General features: G+C 40.8%; 1 protein-coding gene across 6 annotated transcripts in view; it reads left to right on the top strand.

Moving 5' to 3' along the window:
• The window catches only part of AOPEP (aminopeptidase O (putative)), a 332639-nt gene that overhangs the window by 48126 nt on the left and 267170 nt on the right, over nt 1-17343 (top strand). The window lies entirely within an intron of this gene.

Genomic DNA, 17343 nt, shown 5'->3' with positions numbered 1-17343 from the left:
AGGTCACATGTCCTTATATGTTTCTTAGCCATTTTCATTTCCTATCTGTTCATTTCCTTTGCCCATTTTTATACTGAGGCCTTAGAGAGGTTTTCAAAAATTTGTTTTGTCTTTTAATTTGATTGGCTCTTTCAAAAGTAAAGATATTGGAGCTTCCAGGTTGGTGAACACGTGGAGACGCAGGGAGAATGGTGTGCCTGGAAAGGGCATGGGAGCTCTGTACCCCTTCCCACGTACCTTGCCCTGTGCATCTCTTCCCGCTGGCTGTTCCTAAGTTGCCTGTCCACTCTTCATCAAACCTAGCAGAAAAGTACAGAGGTCTAATTGTTTCTTCAGGTCTTCATTTCCTTATGGAGGCTCCTATGTCACATAGGACTTACATTAGATAAATCTCTAAGCTGTTCTATTTAAAAGAATAAAATAAACTATATTAATCTCATCGTATTTGTGAAAAGTATTTTTCCCAGTTTTTAGTGTGCCCTTAAATTTTTATATAATGTTTCTGATCTACAGGAGATTTTAATTTTTATGAGTCAAATCTATAGGTTTTTCTCGGAGTCTCTCTTTCTTTGCTTTGAGACTCACCTGTTTTCTTCTAATATTTTTATGTAATTTAAAATTTTTAGTTTAATTGTGTAATTTAACTCTTTAATCTATTTGTAGTTTATTCTGGTCAGGGTTGTGAAATGAGGGCTACACGTTATTATGTTTTTTCAAATAGGAAATCAGTTACTCCAGGATCATTTAGGAAATCTTTCTGATTTGTGATATCTCCTTTATCATACACTAGATGTATACATGTACTAGAGTCTTCAGTGAGTGTTTACTTGATTCTCAAAGTCAAAACAAAACAAACATAATACATTTTAAAATTTTATTTTTAAAAATAGATCACATTGACATGGTTTAGTTACAGATGAGCAAAGAACAAAAAATTTTCAATAAAGTCTCCTTTTTACTCCTAATTCCTAGCTACCTAGTAACCCTCCCTGAAGGCAACCAAGATAACCAATTTCCTTTGTATAGTATATTTTTTCCTCTTCTGTTGCACAGATCATAGCATGCTATACACATTTTTGTATTGTGCTTCTCCTTTAGAATAAATTTATCTTATAGATAACTTCATATCTGAACACAGAGCTTCCTCATTATTTTTATGACTACGGAGTATTCCATAAATGAGTGTTTCACAATTTAGTTGACTAATAGTTCTTGACTTCACTCTTTATCAGATAAGGAATTTAATGGACATTTACTTCTGTCATCTTCCTTCACCCACATTCCCCAGTTTTAATTAATCTAATTTGGATGTTTGGGACTCATATTATCCCTATATTTTATTTTTACATTATATCTTCTCTTCTAAGAATTACAATTATTGTTTTATATTTTCATCCAGTTTCAAATCATATTTGCAGTAAGCATTTAGACTTTCTTTATTCTTGAACTCTTTAAGTTGAAGCCTCCCTCAGTCAGCTGGAAAGTGGCTTCATATATATTTTTTTCCAGAAGGGTAGATAGATATGTAGTTTATTTTCTGAGCCCTCCCATATTTAGGTTGGCTTTTTGTTGTATTTACTTATGAACAGTTCTTGGCTAGTTACAAAATTCTTAGGACTTCTTTTTCCTCTTAAATGACTATCTGGTAAATGTTTTCATTAGCATCTGTTAGTATTTCTGAGGAGAAATCTGATCTCAATTTCTTTTTTTATTCTTTGAAAGTAGTCTGATTTTCCTGCCTAGAGAGAGTTTTGTAGAATTTTTTTTTTTTAATTTATGTAATTCAGAACTTTCTAAAATGAAGCTAGTTGTGGGTACCTTATTTTTAATCAACTTTATGAAAGTATAATTTACATATAAGAAAATGCATACAGTTTGTCTTGTTCAGTGAGGTTTGACAAATGCATACACCTATGTAATTAATCAGCACCCCTATGAAGATGTGTAGGACATTTCCATTTCCCTAGAAATTCCCTTGTGCCTTTGCCATCCCTCCTTAACTTTTTCCTCCCTGACCCCATTCCAGTCAGCCCCTGATCTGATTTCCATATCTATAGATTAGTTTTACCTCTCCTAAATATTCATATAAATGGAGTCAGTCCCTCTATACTCGTTTTGTGTCTGGCTTCTTTTGCTCAGTGTGTTTGTGAGATGCATCCATATTGTTGTAGGTGTAAGCGGTTTATTCTTTTTAAAAAAAATCATGAATAGTAGTCCATTATACGAATAAACTACAGTTTGTTTATCCTCTCACCTGTTGATGGACATTTGAATTGTTTTTGGCCATTATGGGAAATATACTGTGAACATTCAAATATAAGTCTTTTGGTGGACATGGGTTTTCCAAAGTATTTGAAGTCATTTTATATTCATTTTATATTGCACCAGCAATGTATGAGAGTCGAGTTGTGAGCATCCTCGTAAACACTTAGTGTTGTCCTTTTAATTGTAGTCCTCCAAATGGGTGTGAAATACTATCTTGTCGTGGTTTTAATTTGCATTTCTCTGATGACTAATGATGGTGAACAACTTTTCATGCAGTTATTGTACATTCTTATATCTTCCTTTGAAAAACATCTCTTCAAATTATTTGCCTGTTTATTTAATGTGGGCTTTTTGGTTGTTCTATTATTAGATTGTAAGTACATTATACACTCTAGATACAAGCCTTTGTCAGATATATGTATTGCAAATGTATTCTCCCAGTCTGTATGGCTTGCCTTTTCATTTTTTATTTACACTCTGTACTACCGATATTTCAGAGACATTTTGTTCTTTAGTAATTCCCTTACAGACTTAAATTATTGTAACAGTTTCCTTGCAATCCTTTATTATCTTTTTTATCTGTTATTTTGTTGTCTTTTTATCTCACTCTGTTACACTGTTTCAGCCTCTCTTCTCATGGCTTTTTACTATTTTTTGAGAGAAGTTATATCTTCTTGTATCATAATGGGAATGCCAATTTCCTAAACTGGTTTTGGTTTCTGTAGTAAGTTGATTTCCAGGGCTTGTTCTTCCTCTGAGTCCTTGGGATGATGTTTTATTTTACCTTTATTCTGCAGTATTTTTTCCCATGGTGCTTATGGCTTTCCTCTCGGGTATGTACCCACAGACAGGATAAAGTTTATGGGTTTCCCTTCACCTTCTCGGTTCAACAGATGAGAGGATACTGATGCACACAGCTCCTTTATCCAAGCTGTAGTGTCTTGTTGGCAGTTGTCTAGTGAAGTTCTGCTGAACTCACGTAGGATCTTTTTCTACCCTCTCTGCTTGGTTCCCTGACATGCTGAATTGATTAAGTACATGAAACACTGCAGCCTCAAGCAGGCACTGATAACCTGGACTCCTCTAGCTTCCATTTCTGCCTATGATGGCTTACTTGTGATAACCACACCTCCCAAGATGCAGTGTGGCTCTCCCTACCCCCACCTCACAAAGCCTACCTACTTTCATTTCATGGTTTAGCCCTGCAATTCAGATGTAAAGGCTTGTGTTTGGCAGTGTTTCTCAAACTTGAGTATTATTTTTCTTTTTAGAGGGAAAAAAACCAAAACTCCCGATTCACCAGGGTTGACTTAAATTATTTGTATTAGAATGATATTTTAAAAACTATAAACATAAGATTAGATATAAACTCTTTGTGCTTATAAATCTTAGACGTCTGTAAAGCCAAAGTAAAGGTGTAAATTAAATACAGACCAAACTATTAAATCAATAAAATTCAAACAAACAACTTGAATTCAATGTTAAGATTAATGTTTTGCTGAAATGAAATTGCCCCTCACGATCTGAATGTTGTGCTGACAGCTCCATAAGGTTCTTTTAGGACTGTCGTGCCTGTGCTACCCTGAGCCACACGATGATCTTGTTCTCTGCCACTTTTCTTTTATATGCTGTGAAGCTTTTGCTTACATAGAGTGCTGTGATGTCATTGAGCTTTTCCTCACCGAAAGCATCATCCTTATGTTCGGTCCCCATTCTCTCTCAAGGAGTGCTGCAGGTCCCTGTGCGGTCATGCCAGTTAATGCAGGTGTGAACTCTGAAACGGTTTGGCAGACTCAGTTGTATCTGGATGATCCAGCCCACTGGCCCGATCCAGCCCACTGCCTATTTTTGTAAATAAAGTTTTATTGGAACATGACCATTGTCTCTGGCTGCTTTGGTGCCACAGTGGCAGAGTTGAACAGTTGCAACAAAGACTGTATGGCCCACAAAGCCTAAAGTATTTACTAACTAGCCCTTTACCGAAAAAAGTGTTCTGACCCCTTCAATATCTGTCTCTCATTGCCTGACTGTCTAGCTATTTGAAGATTATTATCAAAAATTAAAACAAGAAATGACTTGAAAATTTTCATGAAAAATTTTCATACCTCCAGGAATATATCTGTGGACCTTTGTTTTCAGAATGACCAGTTCAGGGCAGAGTTTAATAAAGTCAATGCTAATTGGGATTTGCTTATGTCCATACCACTTATACCTTATATGATATCACAGAGCAGACTTGACCAATTCAAACTGAGAGAGGATTGAGCTAGACAAGGAGAAAGAACTCTATGCCTAATACTGCGGTTCCTCCTGCAGCCCAGAGCTGAGGTTTATCAGAGGACAACCAGGAAAGAGCGCTAACAAAGCTCTTTGCCAGACGCAGAATCACTGTTCTGAGGACGAATAATGTCTCCAAATGTCTCTGCACTCATCAGAGGAAAAGGAGATGTGGATACAAGATGCTGCTGCTTCCTGTCCGAGTCCTGTTTTCTAGGTTGCTAGATTGGTCTCCTAGGACCTGTGCTCTGTGGTACACATCCCCTTTAAAATGATGAGCTATGCTTGCAAACACGAGCAGCAGAAGCCGGCCCGCAGTCACAGTTTCTGTCACAGTGACACATCGACCTGATGAGCACCTTTGCCAGGCACCAGCTGATTTCCCGAAAGAGGCACAGCACCTGGGAGCAGCATAATGTAATGAGGCAGATGACAGCGACAGGAGTGACAGCAGCCCTGGGGCAGGCAGCGAAAATCAGAAGACGGGCCTCCGAGTCCTTGCTACCCGAGGGAAATCATGTCTCCTAGCTATTTTTAAAAAGAAAGGCTAATGGTTTAGACTGTAGAATGATGGCCATCGAAAGAATTTTGTAGGCTGATAAGTCACTGTCCTTTTTTCAAGGAGGCTAAGTCAAGGTCATAGATCGAGATTGACTTGTTTGGCTCCTTTATTATTTAGCTTCCTCAGCACAGTGTTACTTGGGCAGACAGAAATGTTCGCCTGCGTGTTGTTGTCGGCCTGCATTCCCTGCCAAAGTGTAGCTAAGCTATTAAGCACAGAGACGCGATGCCCAGTACAGTGCTTTGTATGTAATAGGTGCTCAGTACTTATTTGTGGAATAAATGTGTTCCGTGTCATGAGACAGAAGTAATATCTTCATGGAAGAAGTATTTAAAACCACTACTGGTAGTGACAGTGGTGACAAAAGTGATTTCAGGGTTGTTTCTTCAGTTATACTTCTGATTAGAGTTTATGCTTTTTCTCCAGGCTCAATAGATTTTAAAGGAAAAAAATTGATGTCGTACATTCTTATTTTCCCCTGTTTGGTAATTTTTTTTGCTTAGTTTTGTATTATTTGTGCAGAGTCTAATTTAGTCTATTCCTGCTTCCTAGAAAAATAAAATATTTCACTTGCATTTTTCATGGGAAGCCTCAAGTAAATCAACAAGACTGACTCATTTAAGCTCCTTCTAAAGGTAGGAGAAAAAAACCTATGAACAAGTGAAAGGTGTTAAAAACTATATGTGCCCTCGCATAGGATCTGGTTTCATCTTTCTCTGCAGAAGTAAGAGACTGTAGACGTTACTTCATCCTGGGCAAAATGCTACTCTCTGGCCTGCCCAATGGACTAGCTCTGATATTCCCTCTCTTGACTTTGTGTGGGAAATTCCAGGGAAAAGCCAAGATTTCAGGGTCCAGACCCTCCTGTGTGCAATTGAAAGCCAACTTTTTTTTCCCTCTTGATGGCTTAAAATGAGCGATACTATTTAGACTGCTCCCACAGTATGCAACCAGGAATTACGTCTAAGGAAATGGTAAATTAAAAGACATTTAGGAATGGTTGTGATTAAGTGTTTTCACCACAAAGAGAGAATGAAAATAGCCCCTTGTTTCTAGAGCTGAGGAAACTTTTTTCTGGGCTAGTCCGCATACCTGTGTTTCAAGGGGTAGGAGTACAGAGTGAGTGCATTCGTATTTTCTCTCTAGAAAGCTCCTGGTGACTGAGGACTGTGTTCTGCTCTGTTACAGCCCTCATGAGGTCTCACATAATGCCTTGCGCTTTCTAACTCTTTGTCAGTTCCTTCTTTTGTTTTCGGTTTGCTTTTGACTCGTTCTTGCTTGCCCTCCTAGTGCTGTGCTCGCCCAACTTGGCGTACGGGAAGTCATCACGATTTCCTTTGGATAATGTTGATTCCAGCAGGCCTGTGTATACCAATTCTTGTTGCTCTGGGCTTTTGTCTTAGACGTGACAGTCATGACTTTTCTCAAGTGAGTGAAGTTCTGAAGTGTACCTGTGACCATCTGGAGCAGTGTGATTTGGTGTCCAGTTTGCTGATCCATTCTGTACTTGAGTTTATGGGGAGCTAGGTTATCTGTGTCATAGGTCAGAACGGCAGTTGAGACGTGGAATAACAAGCCTGGTGCAATGTATGCCTTTAGGTATTTATTAGCCACAAGAGACAGACCTCAAAACCGATGGAGGCGCTTGTGTCCTCAGTTCAGTAGGTGGCGCTCTTTTACCTGGTTCACAGGAATGATCTGGAAGGTCATTCTCTCCTGGGTCTCCTGTGCGTTAGGCAGTACCATGTTGCGGGGAGGGAAACCTGAAGCCTTGCCGGGTGGCATCAGTGCTTGAGAAGTTGTGGCATGACCTGGCGCATGCCCTGGTAGGCAGTGCCAGTGCATACCGGCCCAGGGCATTCTTACTGTCTCCTTTGTTCTGGTGCCAGTTCCCGCCCTTGAGCAACAGTGGAGAAGAATTAATGAAAGACAGTCACGCCATGGGTATTCAAGAGGGTGGCACTAGCTCATAAAACCAGAATGTGTAGACTCGGCATCTAAAAAGTAGTGAAAGAAAAAGAGCTGGGGTTTGTTGAAAGACCTGCAGAAGGGAGCCAAGAGAGGAAGAGCGGCCAAAACTGGGAGCTTTCCCTACTTTTTATGTATCTATTGTATTTATTATAATAAATATATGAAATATATTTTTAATGTATACATTATATATAGTGTCTACATACACTTATAAATACATGTATTCCTTTATATACATGTTCCTATACATATTATCAAGCATGTTTACTTTGTGATACAAAGATGTTTCAAAATAATGAAATAGCTTGACCTATGTAATAGTTTGGGTGGGAAGTTCTGAAATTAAGAATAGTGGCGAGAGGGGCCAGCCCCATGGCTGAGTGGTTAGGTTTGTGTGCTCCGCTTCGGCAGCCCAGGGTTCGGATCCTGGGGGCGGACATGGCACCGCTCATTAGGCCATGTTGAGGTGGTATCCCAAATACCACAACTAGAAGGACCTACAGCTAAAATATACAACTATGTACTGGGGGGATTTGGGGAGAAAAAGGTAGGAAAAAAAAATAATAGTGGCTAGAGAAAGAAACAGTCTTGAGGTAGGAAAGAAGCAGGGGCTACATAAGATTTGAGTAAAGAAATATGATAAAATCCTGTATCAATTGGATGTTTTCCAGTGTTTCATGCTGTTTGTCTAATCTACAGTGGAAAAGTTTAAAAGATAAAGTGGATGCTTTTATTTATTTATTTATTTATTTATTTATTTATTTTTGAGGAAGATTAGTCCTGAGCTAACATCTGCCACCAATCCTCCTCTTTTTGCTGAGGAAGACTGGCCCTGAACTAGCATCCCTGCCTGTCTTCCTCTATTTTATGTGGGACGCCTTCCACAGCGTGGCTTGACAAGCAGCGTGTAGGTCCACACCTGGGATCTGAACTGGCAAACTCCAGGCCACCAAAGTGGAATGTCCGAACTTAACCACTGTGCCACCGGGCCACCTCCAAGTGGATGCTTTTAATAGGAAGAATTTAAGTGCCTGTGTTAATTTTCAGTGAAAACAATAACTCTTTAAATACAAGAAATTCTAGGAGATGCTTAACTCAAAGATAGTTAATGCACAGATAAATCATCTGCTTTTGCCTCTGTAGAAGCAGAGTAGGTGTGTGTGGTGTGGCTGTGCCTATGGTGTGTGTTGAGTGAATTTATCCAGGACTCCCCTGAGAATAGGACAATACCTTTCCAGAAATTTTGTATTAAATTTACTATTAGTGGGCATGATCGATATGTAAAAAATGACTTCAGTATCTTGACTTTTTTTCTCTTTAAACTTTTTTTTAAATAAAAGTGTTTTTCTCAAATAATTAGCAAAGTTTTTCATAGGTTTAGCATAAAAAGTTCCCTCTCTGGGCCGGCCTGGTAGCATAGTGGTTAAGTTCGCACACTCTGCTTCGGTGGCCCAGGGTTCGCGGGTTTGGATCCTGGGTGCAGACCTACACACCGCTAGTCAAGCCACACTGTGACAGCATCCCACATACAAAGGAGAGGAAGATTGGCACAGATGTTAGCTCAGCACCAATCTTCCTCAAGCAAAAAGAAGAAGATTGGCAATAGATGTTAGCTCAGGGCCAATCTTCCTCACCAAAAAGAAAAAAAGTTCTCTCTCCCCACATGAACTGACTACTCCATCACGTTCTTTCTTTTTCCCTCTTCACTGATAATTGCTCTTCCTCCATTAGAATATAGAATCTTCATAAGTGTTTGTAGGACAGTTTGTTAGAGTAGTAAGTGAAAAAAATAAAGTAATTGTTTTAACATTCTCCAGCTATAAGTATTTTCAAAATAAATTTTAATTAATTAATTAATTATTTTTTGGTGAGGAAGATTGTCCCTAAGCTAACATCTGTGCCAATCTTCCTCTGTTTTTGTATGTGGGATGCTGCCACAGCACGGCTTGATGAGTGGTATGTAGGTCCACACCCAGGATCCAAACCCGCAAACCCTGGGCTGCCAAAGTGCAGCATGCAAACTTAACCACTATGCCACTGGGAAAGGCCTTAAACTAAATTTTAAACTGCCTCTTATGATTTGAAAAATGACCCATTTTAAATCCTTATCATACCTACAAAAACAGTCATCTTAAAGGGAAATTTCAATCCCGGTTCAGAGATGAAAATTCTACTTTGTAGCAGCCGCGAGCATGATTATAAGAACAATATCTGATATGACGTATCTATATTACTCATGTGACAATGAAAGTATAAGGATTTCCCCCCCAAATAAGTTCCAACTTGAGAAGGTGGCACCGGGCCTTTGGGGAACTTTCTGAGGAAGTCCAGCCTTCCTGGATCTGCCCTGAAGGGAGACAGGCTGGGTGGCTGCTCAAGCCTGCACAGTGAGGGAGTGCCGCTTCCTCTGGGCCCTCCCTCCCTCCCTCTCCCTGTTAGTCTTGCTAATGGATCCCGGCCTGGCTGCCGTGAAATCATCCACTGGTGCCATGGGCTTCTGGCCTCTGCAGAGGAAAAACTCTGGGTTAATTCAAGTACAGCGTGTTCTCTTTGTTTTGCAGCTGGGGTAGGGAAGGAGTCTAGGGCAATTGGATTGAATCAAAAAGGAAAATGCAAGCATTCAATGTCTATTTCATCGAGGATGGCTCATTTAAAGTAAACACCATTTAAATAGTCTCCAAATGGTCCATTCTATATGAAGTCATACAGGATGCCCCCTTTGGGCTGTCATTCTACTTTAAATGGATCGCTTTGTGTGCATTGCGTTTTAATGCCATTCAACCTTAAACCCCATATGTGGGCCTCATCAGGCCACAGGCTTCGGTGCACATGTGGCAGCCATACCTTCAACATTCTTCGTCTCTGCCTCCAGAAGGTCAGCCCAAGCCACAGAGAGAGACAGCTATAAAGAACAGTCAGCAGTTAGCATTTCTTCAGCACTTACTATGTGCCAATTACTATCCTAGTGATGTCTCTCTCTGTTATATAACTTATTCCTTACATAATCCTGTAAAGTAGATACTGTGATTATTCTCTTATTATAGACAAGGAAATTAATGCATAGAGAGATTAAGTAATGTGCCAGAACTGGTAAGTGTGGAGCCGGGGGTTGAACTCCTGAAGTCAGATTCCAGAGCTGGAACTCAATCAATGGATATATTCAGAAGAAATAAACTCTCATCAATTCTCTTTGCAAGGTGGACTTATCCCAAACAATAGATAATCTAGAAAGCATTTCTCTTCATTTTTGGAATGCATGCTCTGTTTTCTGGGGAGTGTTTCCACCTTGTTATTTGCATTTTTTGCAGTCTGGTTTGAAGACGAGGTCAAGTATTCCTCATGTGAGTAGCTAGCTCCCTGTGGCAGTGGGCAGTCTTTATGCACGATTGGGCTCAGTGGAATAATCCATGAGCAGACAGCCTAAAAGAGACCTTTCTACCTAACGAGGATACTCGACCTGCCCTCGTGGTCATGGACGAATGGAGGCACCCAGTCGTCGCAGCCCCGGCTCCGGCACTCACAGGGGCAGGCAGGAGGCCCAGGGCCGGCCACCTTTGAGAAGCTTCCGCAAAGAGTCCCACCAGAGTGTTTGGGAAGTGGGTTCCTGGCCACTTCTTGTTTGGCCCAGCCTATTGATCTGCCCGTATCTGGCTGTCACTTGGTAGCCTAGAAAACTTTTTGGCTTCAAAAGCTTGAAGTATGTAACACTTTATTCCAAATGAGCCCTACTAAGTAGAGGAACTTGAGGAATCTAAAAAAAGTACAAATCTTGAGGGCTGTATATCAGAAAGTCATCTTGAGCGTGTAAAATAGTGGTTTGGGTGATATTTTCAATACATTTCCTAAAGAAATGTTTCTTTCCATTATTTAACTTCAGAGAAGACTGTGAGGGAGCAAAACAGTTCTAAAATATTTTTGCTGACTTGACTCAGGTTCTGTTGTCACAAACACTTTTGCTGTCTCACTCCAAAACTTCAAGCTATTTAAGGTTTCTGACTTTTAAAAAAAAATTGCTAATCTCATTCCTCTCTGCTGCCACCTCACTTTATGGCTTCTGCTGCCCTCCCTACGTCACCTTGAGGGTACAGACATCCTAATAGAGGTGCTGGGTGGCGATGTGGTTGGGCACACTGTGTGACTTCTCCGGGGCTGCCTGTGCAGGCATCTGACAGATACCTCTGATTCCGTTAGCAGTGTTCGCTCTTGAAAGCAATTTCAGTTCCTGCTGTTTCCACAAGTCTCATCTTGCCCGTGTGCTAGATGGATGGTACAAGAAACAGAGGGGCGGCAAAAAATCAGTCATAAATTCAATGCAGAACAAAGGGAGAAAGTCTGTTGTGCATAGTGTTTCATTCTTGTTTCTCCCCAACTTTATTGAGATATAATTGACACATAACATTGTTTAAGGTATATGACATGATTTTTTTTTTTTTTGAGGTAGATTAGCCCTGAGCTAACTACTGCCAATCCTCCTCCTCTTTTTTGCTGAGGAAGACTGGCCCTCAGCTAACATCCGTGCCCATCTTCCTCTACCTTATATGTGGGACGCCTACCACAGCATGGCTTTTGCCAAGTGGTGCCATGTCTGCACCTGGGATCTGAACCGGCGAACCTCGGGCTGCCAAGAAGCCCGTTGTCTTAAATGGCAGGATTTCCTTCTTTTTTATGGCTGCATTTATTCCACTGTACGTGTGTGTGTGTGTAAATATGCCACATTTTTTTTTATCCATTCTTCCATTGGTGGACTCTTAGGGTGTTTCCATGACTTGACTATTATACCGAGAAGTGGAGCTGTTTAATAATGTGGTAGTAGTATTGTTAATTTTTTGAGGAACCTCCACACTGCTTTCCATAGTGGCTACATCAATTTACATTCCCACCAACAGTGCATCAGGATTCCCTTTTCTCCCCATCCTCACCAGCACTTGTTATTTCTTATCTTTTTGATGATAGCCATTCTAGCAGGAGTGTGGTGATATGTCATTTTGATTTGCATTTCCCTGATGATTACTGATGTTGCACACCTTTTCATATACTTGTTGGCCATTTGAATATCTGGGTTGGAAAAATGTCTTTTCAGGTCCTTCACCTATTTTTTAATTGAATTATTTGTTTTTTGCTATTGAGTTGTATGAGTTCCTTATATAAGTTGGATATTAACTCCTTATCAGATATGTGGTTTGCAAATATTTTCTCCCATTTTGTAGGATGCCTTTTCCTTGATAGTTTCTTCTGCTGTGCAGAAGCTTTTTAGTTTGATGTAGTCCTACGTGTTTGTTTTTGCTTTTGTTGCTTTTGGTTTTGGTGTCATATCCAAAAAATCACTGCCAGTGTTTCATTCTTAAAAAGATTTCTTTTTTTTTTGGAGGAAGATTAGCCCTGAGCTAACTGCTGCCAGTCCTCCTCTTTTTGCTGAGGAAGACTGGCCCTGAGCTAACATCCATCCATGCCCATCTTCCTCTGCTTTATATGTGGGATGCCTACCAGAGCATGGCTTTAGCCAAGTGGTGCCATGTACGCACCCAGGATCCAAACCGGCGAACCCCGGGCCGCTGAGAAGCGGAACATGCGCACTTAACCACTGCACCACCGGGCCGGCCCCTTAAAAAGATTTCTTAATAGGTTAGTGCCTACTCTTTATCTCTAAATTGCTTCTTCCTTCTGAGTTACATTTTATTTTATTGGAATCTCAGAACCAAAAATGTTGTTCTTTTTCTGTTCAGATTACCTTTTAACTAATTGGCTGATTAGCTTTTTAATTTTTTTATCTTAAAAAATGCACATATTTAAAGAGTCAAAATAGTTCTTTTGGGTTTATTATACCCTGTGTCCAAAATAGCAGTCCTCAGTACCTCCACTCTATTTTTCCTGCTTTAGAGGTAACCATTTTGACTTCTTTTAGTTGGTTATTTGATGCTGACATCTGTGTCGTTCAATAAGATGCTTGATTGTTCGGAGTTGGTCTTCCCGCTGTGGCAGATGAGGATTTAGCTCTCTTCCCCTTCCATCACACACATGCTCCCTTCCCCAAATCCCATCTTCACAGTATAATTAATGCCATAACTTCGATTAGATCAATATTCTTCATTTATATTATTATATCTATGTTGGTTATTAAGAGCTGAGTCTTGTAGTAAAACTGATTACATTATTATTTCTGTAGAACATGTTAGTTTTTCATGGAGGTAATAACTGTCTTATTGTTTGTTTTTCTCATTTGCTTGGTTTTCTATGTATTTACCAACTCCAGACTCTCTGAAAGTTGTTTAAATCTTTCAAGATGCTGAGATACATCAGGTTTTCTCTTAATTTCATCTTCCTGAGGCTGTCTTTCCTGGTGCTCTATAATCTGCTCCAGTGGGCACAAGTTACTCTCTCTACTGGGTGCATAGCTGGCTCCTGGGATGGCCCTTCTCCATCATTCTATAGGTTCTCTTTGCTTTTCTTTTGTATTGGCTCCTCTGTCTTCCACTTTCTTGGTTTACTACTTTTTTTTTTTTTTTTTTTTTGAGGAAGATTAGCCCTGAGCTGATAGCCACTGCCAATCCTCTTCTTTTTGCAGAGGAAGATTGACCCTGAGCTAACATCTGTGCCCATTTTCCTCCACTTCATATGTGGGATGCCTGCCACAGCATGGCTCCATAAGCCGAGTGTGGGTCTGCACCTGCATCTGAACTGGTGAACCCCAGCTGCAGAAGCAGAGCGCATGAACTCAGCCGCTGCACCACCGGCCGGCCTCATCTTGGTTCACTACCTCTTTTTGAAGCATACTTTACATACTCTATTAGCTTCCAGAGAATAGGAAAGTGGGAGGTGGGAGATGTGTGGGAGGTGAATTTTTTTGAAAATCTACGTGTCTGAAAATGTCCTTATTATGTGTGGTTTTTTTCCCCCTCTCTTTCTGGAAGCTTGTAGGATATTGTCTTTGTCCCCAGGGCTCTAAATTTCAAAATGATGTATCTTGACACAAGTCAGTTTGTATCCAGTGTCCTGGGTATTGTGTGCCCTTTCGATCTGGAAACTTAAATTTGGGGAAATTTTCTCGAGTCTTTTAACTGATGATTTTCTCCCTTCTATTTTCTCTGCTGTCTTCTTCTGGAGCTTCTGTTACTTGGATGTTGGACCTTCTGAACTGATTGCTGTTTTCCCCTTATCTTTTTGTCTTGTCTTTTTTTTTCTTCACCTCTACTTTTAGGGAGATTTCCTTAGCTTTATAGTCCGTCTCACCCTCTTTTACTGAGTTGTTCTTTTCTTCTCTCATGTTTTTAGTTCCTTTTACTTTGGAGAGCTCCTTTTTAACATTATGCTGTTCTTGTTTCAGCATTGCAGTCAATTCTCTTAACTCTTAGTATGTATACATTGGTCTTTTGGGCAATTTTCTTCTCGCATGTCACTGTCCCCCAAGTTGTTGGTGTCTGTGTGTTTTGGTCCCTCAGTTTTATGCCACGGGCTTTTGAAGGATGCCTGGAGGTTCTTGGTTTGTCTGCAGGCATTTAGGAATAGGTGACTGAAGTGCTGATTGGAAGCTCTGAGTGCGTGCACAGGGCTTGTTGCCTGGGAGCTTCATCATAGGGTGCTTGTAGGAAACCTCCAATGTCAGTATCCTTCGTTGCCTTCTCTTGAGCATCAGCTGTTTTCATTCTCCTGCCTAGAGGGTAAAAGCCTGGTTGCCAGCATTCTGGGAACCAAATAAGGGAAGATGGCTGGTGGTCTCAGCATCTGCTGTGCATATATTCATGCAATCCCATTCGTTTGCCTGCAGCTGTGCCATTGTCCTTCCCTACCCCTAGTCTAGGGGCCCTCTCCTTTATTCTCTGTAGAAGATAAACCTCCAGTTTTTGCTGGGGTGTGGGGGGGATGGGCGAACAGCTCAGGTGTGCCAAGTAGGGGAGGCCATCCAGGGATCTAAGCCCTCCTGAGATAGTCCTGGAGCCACTCCTGCTTAGTTTAGTACTTCCTCCACCCCCAGCCGTTTGTGGCTTTTAGGGGATAAGATGAGGTGGAATCTTGTCTTTCCCCACTGCTAACTTAGGATTCAGGTCTGCTGCGTCATTCGTCACTCTTCCATCTGCATTCTAGCTTCCAGTATTTTGCAACTATTGTATTCTATTTTATTCCCCCTCTTCTTGTTGGTTTATGGCTTAAAAAATCCTTTTACCATCTTTTGACTGGGTTTTGGGAGGAAGGAAAGGTAGCCTCATGTGTTTAATGTTCCATTTTTACCTGAAAGCCTCACCATTGCTGTTTACTTACTGAACCCCCAAGGCTCTGAAGTTTTTAAAAGGAACATTCAATGGTCCATGCTAAACACTTCCCAATGTACCTCAGAGAAAGAATGTCCAGACTGCAGCCCTTTGATTAAGAGAACTTGGTTATTTGAGATTTTTCTTTTAAACCAAGACTGTTCAAAAGATCTAGTTCCTCAGCTATGACTTCTTTCCTCTTCCTCCATCTCCACTCTGTCTACAACTTGCATCTGCTCTCCTTGTGTTGTCCAGTCCACACGGAAGTTCTTCATGGAATAACCAGGAAGAGACATCCGGTTGCAGAGAGTGAGTTAGTTTGGGCAGGCAGAACAATGAGGGAGGTGGGTGCAGGACAGCCTGTCATGTCAGATCCATGTCATGCTTTTATCAAGACTGCTGGGACTGCCTCTACCCTTTTCTTACTGACTTCGGATCAGAGCAGTGATTTTCTTTAAAGCTGTGGTTTTCCTTCAAGCCCATTAGAAGCTGCACACTTCACCACATTGGCTCTAGCATCACTGGATTTGCTTTTCTCTTTAAAGAGGAGCATGCCTTCAGCTTCTTAGTCAGCTGTGGAGAGAGTAATCTCAAGAGCGGCCATTCTGATTCCAGAAGCAAGCTGAAACTTAGAACAAGTTTGAGAGAAAGGCTGCCTCGGTGTTGGGTTTCTAGCAGTTCTGAGCATGCCTTTCAGTATTTCTCCTTCAAGTATCTCCTCTAGTGACTTCCAAACTTGATAGCATAGTGTATTTATTCAAACTTGGTGTCATATTTATTTTTTCTCTCAGTTTAAGTCTTTGTTTCCTATTAAAGATTGTTCTTCATCAGAGGAATTCTGTAATGTCTTTCTTTGGATCTAAGTTGGTAGAGTTTGAGAGAGTAATAAATAATGACTCCCCTACCTTCCTGAATTCAGAATTAGTTGAGAGACAAAGAAGCCAAGCACAGGGAGATCAAAATACAACCTTTGGGGGCCGGCCCTGTGGCTGAGTGGTTAAGTTCACACGCTCCGCTTTGGCCGTCCAGGGTTTCGCAGGTTCGGATCCTGGGCGGGGACATGGCACCGCTCATCAGGCCACACTGAGGCGGCGTCCCACATGCCACAACTAGAAGGACTCATAACTAAAATATACAACTATGTACTGGGGGGACTTGGGGAGAAAAAGCAGAAAAAAAAAAAAGATTGGCAACAGTTGTTAGCTCAGGTGCCAATCTTTAAAAATGAAAAAAGAACCTTTATTATTGATTTTTACTGGTAAAGCTCTTTGAAAAATGTCATGTTAGGTCTGCTGACCAATATTGGCATGTTAATATTTTGACCCTGAATTTGACATCTTATCCACTCACGAACCAAACTGAACAACTACAGGCCGCTCTGTGAGTGTCTAACCCTGTAAAACTTAAAACAGGCAAGAGAAGAATACTTCCTGCAAAGGGGTTAGTAAAGGACTGAAAGAGAGGCTGGAGGTATCGTCTCATGGAAGTCCCCCACCATAGGAACATGCGGTGTAGAGAACTAGGTTTCAAAATATGAGGTGATATCAATTCCTCTTAAGACAGACCATCAATTTATAGCAGATGCCCCCCAAAAAATACTATATTAATGCAGGTTATATGACACATTCAGATTTCAGAAACATTAGAATCATTTTCCTGCTTTAGAAGTAAGGAAGTATAGTGTTCTAAGTTATGAATCATTTGTTCCTTTGGTAAAGTCTTTCTCTACGGCGTGGACTAAGTGAAGGCACACCCTTGGCGCGGGGTGGGGGGTGGGGGGGCCCACTATACTTCCAGCCGTGTTACAAACTAGCTCGGAGTCCTTGGCTCCGCCGAACCTCTCTGAACCTCTAGTCCTGTTTTTCATCTGCTCAATGAGGAATGGGGGACCAGCCCAATACATTAACTGGTAAAAAGGATGAGAGATAAGACTTGAACTTCCACAGCTAATTAGTTTCAGAGTTGGAACTAAAACACAGGTATTTCCCTTCCCTACTCTCATTGTTTTCTTCTATATCCATTTTA

This window comes from Equus quagga, chromosome 6 (assembly GCF_021613505.1).
Source record: "Equus quagga isolate Etosha38 chromosome 6, UCLA_HA_Equagga_1.0, whole genome shotgun sequence".
In the NCBI taxonomy this organism is placed as follows: Eukaryota; Metazoa; Chordata; class Mammalia; order Perissodactyla; family Equidae; genus Equus; species Equus quagga.
This window is presented reverse-complemented; position numbering and strand designations above follow the sequence as displayed.